Raw genomic sequence first — 6,259 nt, forward strand, 5'->3', positions numbered from 1 at the left:
TAATTAAGCGCGAATGAACATCTTAGATAAGCGTGTTTGAATGGAAAACAAAAGTAATTGCATTAATTCATCGAGACGCTGCAGAGCTCCTCACCCCCAACAGTGGAGTTTAGAGACTCATGCTGCCAAAAGGTACAAATTAAAGATCTAAATTGTCATGAGGTACAAAATAATTCTCTAAAAGTTGTTTAAATAGTAAACTAGTAACCTAGGTTTACAGAATATGAGTAAACTAAGATAATTGGTGCAGAAATCCACTTCTGGGGCCCACTTTGTTTGTGCTGGGGCTGAGACTAAAGCTATCCACGAACTGAGGCTTTTCTTGGAGTTGAACTCCAAGTTATAACGTGTTTTGGGCGTTCAACTCCGGATCATGACGTGTTTCTGGCGTTTAACTCTAGACAGCAGCATGTACTTGGCGTTCAACGCCAAGTTACGTCATCTATCTTCGCGCAAAGTATGGACTATTGTATATTGCTGGAAAGATCTGGATGTCTAATTTCTAACGCCGTTGAGAGCGCGCCAATTGGACTCTTGTAGCTCCAGAAAATTCGTTTCGAGTGCAGAGAGGTCAGAATCCAACAGCATCAGCCGTCCTTTTTCAGCCTAACTCAGATTTTTGCTCAGCTCCCTCAATTTCAGCCAGAAAATACATGAAATCACAGAAAAACACACAAACTCATAGTAAAGTCCAGAAATATGATTTTTTCCTAAAAACTAATAAGATTTAACTAAAAACTAATTAAAACATGCTAAAATCTACATGAAATTACCCCCAAAAAGCGTATAAAATATCCGCTCATCAACCAGCAAGTGCACTGGGTCGTCCAAGTAATACCTTACGTGAGTAAGGGGTCGATCCCACGGAGATTGCCGACTTGAAGTAAGCTATGGTTATCTTGTAACTCTTAGTCAGGAGATTAATGATAAAAATGATTTTTTGTTTATGAAGAATGAATAACATGAAAAATAAAAAGTACTTGTGATTCAGTAGTGAGGAACATGTTGAGGTTTTGGAGATGCTCTGTCTTTTGAATCTCAGATTTCCTACTGTTGTCTTCTTCACGCACGCAAGGCTCCTTCCATGGCAAGCTGTATGTTGGTGGATCACCGTTGTCAATGGCTACCATCTGTCCTCTCAGTGAAAATGGTCCTCTACAGTTTCCCGCATGGCTAATCATCTGTCGGTTCTCACTCATGCTGGAATAGGATCCATTGATCCTTTTGCACACTATCACTATGACTAACAATTGTGAGTTTGAAGCTCGTCACAGTCACCCCTTCCCAGATCCTACAGACAAGGTTTAGACTTTCCAGATCTCAAGAGTACTGCCAATTGATTCTAGCTTATACCACAAAGACTCTCGTTGCACGGATTTGAAGACTCTGTTATTAGGAGAGGCAATCAAACTCGTGAACCAGGAATCCAAGAGATACACACTCAATCTAAGGTAGAACGGGAGTAGTTGTCAGGCACGCGTTCATAAGTTGAAAATGGTGATGAGTGTCACGGATCATCACATTCATCATATTGAAGTGCGAATGAGTATCTTAGAATAGAAACGAGCGTGATTGAATAGAAAACAGAAATAATTGCATTAATCCATCAAGACACAGCAAAGCTCCTCACCTCCAACCATGGGGTTTAGATACTTATGCCGTAGAAGATACAAATTCAGATGTAAAATGTCATGAGGTACAAAATGAATCTCTAAAAGTAGTTTTTATACTAAACTCATAACCTAGGTTTACAGAAAATAAGTAACTAAGATAGATAGTGCAGAAATCCACTTCCGGGGCCCACTTGGTGTGTGTTTGGGCTGAGCATTGAAGCTTTCACGTGTAGAGACTATTCCTGGCATTAAACGCCAGCTTTTGTGCCAGTTTGAGCGTTTAACTCCAACTTTTATGCCAGTTCTGGCGTTTAACGCCAGAAAAGGGTAAAAAGTTGGCGTTGAAATGCGAGTTTGCGCTATCAAATTTTGGGCAAAGTATGAACTATTAAACATTACTGGAAATCCCAAGATGTCTACTTTCCATCGCAATTGAGAGCGCACCAATTGGGCTTCTGTAGCTCCAGAAAATCCATTTTGCGTGTAGGGGGTCAGAATCCAACAGCATCTGTAGTCCTTTTTCAGCCTCTGAATCAGATTTTTGCTCAGGTCCCTCAATTTCAGCCAGAAAATACCTAAAATCACAGAAAAATACACAAACTGACAGTAAAGTCCAGAAATATGATTTTTGCGTAAAAACTAATAAAAATATACTAAAAAGTAACTAAAGCATACTAAAAACTACATAAAAATACCACCAAAAAGCGTATAAAATATCCGCTTATCAAAGGGGTTTTATTCTGCTTTCTTTGTGGGTTATTTTTTTGATTTTTTATTTCTTTGAAATTTTAGCACTTCAGCTGTGATCATTGATTGATTTTTAGCTGAGTGCTCTTGATAAACTATTATTTTATGATTTATCTTGTGCTCAATTGAGTGATTTTATCAATTCTTCACCCACTTATTCATATGAATTGCATAGTTTTAAAATTCCTTCCTTATTTTATGATATATGTGAAAATATGTTTCCTATGCGGTTAAAAATGTTAAATTTAATTATCCTTTATTACCATTCGATGCCGTGATCTGTGTGTTGAGTATTTTCAGACTTTATAGGACAGGAATGGCTTAGAGGACAGAAAGAAAACACGCAAAAATGGAAGGAACGCACAAAATAGAGTTTTTAAAGATTTGGCAGCAACGCGAAAGCATGGACGACACGACCACGTGCCTTGCGCAAAATGGCGTCGACGCAAACGTGTGAACGACGCGGACGCGTGACTAGCACGAAACACAACTGACGCGAACGCGTGACTGACGCGGACGCATGGAAGAGAAAACTCCAGATGACGCGGATGCGTGACACACGCGAACACGTGACGGACCCCACGTGCAGAAAATTACAGAAGTCGCTCCCAGTGATTTCTGGATCCTTTTTCGGTCCAAATCCAAGCCCAGAAAATACAGATTAGAGGCTATAAAGTGGGGGAATGCATCCATTCATGAGAGAACAATTCATACAGACAAACACAACATTCATATTCACAATTTTAGGTTTAGATGTAGTTTTTAAAGAGAGAGGAGTTTTAGGATTTAGGATTTCTTTTAGGATTAGGATTTCTACTTCTCAATTTCCAGGTACAATGATCCTTTTATTTATTTTTCTAATTTAATTTATGAACTTTTCCATGTTAGATTTGATTTCTTTTATTAATGCAATTTGAGGTATTTCAGATATATGATTTTTATTTAGCTTTCTATATTCTTTGCTTTGGTTGAGTAATTAGAGACTTTTGAGTTATCAAACTCTTTTGTTGATTGATAATTGGAAGTTGCTAATTGACTTGAATTCCACTAACTCTAGTCTTTTGATAAACCACTATTTTATGGTTTATCTTGTGCTTAATTGAGTGGATTTTATCAATCTTTCATACACTTATTCATACTATTTGTATGGTTTTATTCCTTCCCAGAATTTGTTCTATGATTGAAAACTTGCTTCCTAGAGTCTTTAATTTGTGTATTTTATTCATCTCTTATTATTATTCGATGCTATGATATGTGTGTTAAGTGTTTTCAGAGATTACAGGGCAGGAATGACTTGGTGGATGGAAAGGAAGCATGCAAAAGTGGAAGGAATACAAGAAGTTGAAGAAATTGCTAAGCTGTCCAGCCTGACCTCTTCGCACTCAAATGATTATAACTTGAGCTACAAAGATCCAAATGATGCGATTTCAGTTGCGTTGGAAAGCTAACATCCGAGGCTTCGGTTTGATATATAATTTGCTATAGCGTCCATACAGCTAGGCGATGCGTCGCAGTGACGAAAATCAGCATGGCAGATTTCATAACCAGCAAATTCTGGGCCATTTCCGGCCCAGTTTCAAGCCCAAAAAACACATATTAAAGGCTGCAAAGTGGAGGAATGAAGGGAGAATGACTGATAACTCACTTTTCATAATTTAGATGTAGTTTTTAGAAAGAGAGGCTCTCTCCTCTCTCTTAGGATTTTGGATTAGGATTTCTATTAGGATTAGGATTTATTTCTTCTTCATCACAGGTTCAATATTCCTTTATTTCAATTTCTCTTCTACTTTTATTCATTCTATTCTTTTATTTTAGTTTGCCAAATTGGCTTATGAACTTTTTATGTTAGGATTTTCTTAACTAATACAATTTGAGGTATTTTCAGATATATGAGTTGTCAAATTAGCTTTCTACATCCTTGGCTTTAGTTGATTAATTGGTAACTCTTGAGTTGTCAAACTCATCGTGATTGATAATTGATATCTTTGCTGATTAATTTAGATTCCTATAACTCTAGTCTTTCCTCAGGAGTTGACTAGGACTTTAGGTGTTAAATTGATATATCCACTTGACTTACCTTCATAGTTAGAGGTTGACTTAGTGGGAGCAAAAATATAATTCTCATCACCATTGATAAGAATAACTAGGATAGGACTTCCAGTTTTCATACTTTGCCAAAAGTTTTATTAGCTATTGATTTATTAATTCCTGCAATTTATTTCTCTTGTTCAAAACCTTTTTAAACCCAAAAATACTATTTTTCATAACCAATAATAAATCATACTTCCCTGCAATTTCTTGAGAAGATGACCCGAGATTTGAATACTTCGGTTTATAAATTTATTGGGTTTTCTTACTTGTGACAACCAAATGTTTGTACGAAAGAATTTTCTGTTGGTTTAGAAGCTATACTTACAACGCGATAATATTCTTATATTTCTTTACCGATAGGAAATCCGTTTGTCAAAATGGCGCCGTTGCTGGGGAATTGCAAACGTGTGCCTTATTATTGGTTATTGTAAATATTTTTATCTTATCTTATCTTAGTTTTAAATTTCAAAAATCAAATCTTTTTTTTTAAAAAAATCATATCTTTTACAAAATCTTATCTTATTTTTTTCAAAATCTTAACTTTTCCTTTTTCAAAAATCATATCTTTTTCAAAATCTTATCTTATCTTTTTTTTCAAAAATCATATCTTTTTCAAAATATTTTCTTTTTGTTAGTTTTTATTTTTATTTTGTCTTACTACTATGAACTCTTACCCCTTTGGCTATAAGTCTGGTTATAATTATGTTGCAGGAAGAGGAGATTATAATGACAACATGTACCATGGTTGGAAGAATCAAAGATGGGAGGAGCCACAAGGATTTGATCAACCCTCATGGCAACAACCACCTCTAATGGACTATAAACAACCATTCTGTGATGCATATCAAGGCAATGGCTATGGTTTAAACACAATTGGAATTATATTAACTCCTATTTATTCATTATCCATGTTACGGCAGATGTTCTATGGATACAAGCTTTTTGATTATCAACAACCACAACCATATCCTATGAACCCCCTCCTCAACATGACTTTAGACCACCATACTGATGAGCGGATAATTTGTACGCTTTTTGGCATTGTTTTTAGTATGATTTAGTTAGTTTTTAGTATATTTTTATTAGTTTTTAGTTAAAATTCACTTTTCTGGACTTTACTATGAGTTTGTGTGTTTTTCTGTGATTTCAGGTATTTTCTGGCTGAAATTGAGGGACTTGAGCAAAAATCTGATTCAGAGACTGAAATGGATTGCAGATGTTGTTGGATTCTGACCTCCCTGCACTCAAAGTGGATTTTCTGGAGCCCCAGAAGCCCAATTGGCGCGCTCTCAACGGCGTTGGAAAGTAGACATCCTGGACTTTCCAGCAATGTATAATAATCCATACTTTACCCAAGATTTGATGGCCCAAACCGGCGTTCCAAGTCAGCTCAAAACTGCCCGGCGTTTAACGCCGGAACTGGCACAAGAATGGGAGTTAAACGCCCAAACTGGCACAAAAGCTGGCGTTTAACTCCAAGAAGAGTCTCTACACAAAAATGCTTCAATGCTCAGCCCAAGAACACACCAAGTGGGCCCGGAAGTGGATTTTTATGTCATTTACTCAATTCTGTAAACCCTAGGCTACTAGTTTTCTATAAGTAGGACCTTTTGCTATTGTATTTTTATCTTTTGATCACTTTAGATCTCTAGATCATCTTTGGACATCTAGTTCTTAGATCACTGGAAGGCTGGCCTCACAGCCATGCCTGAACCTTGTTCTTAAGTATTTTCAACGGTGGAGTTTATACACACCATAGATTAAGGTGTGGAGCTCTGTTGTACCTCGAGTATTAATGCAATTACTAT

Source organism: Arachis duranensis, chromosome 4 (assembly GCF_000817695.3).
Source record: "Arachis duranensis cultivar V14167 chromosome 4, aradu.V14167.gnm2.J7QH, whole genome shotgun sequence".
NCBI lineage: Eukaryota > Viridiplantae > Streptophyta > Magnoliopsida > Fabales > Fabaceae > Arachis > Arachis duranensis.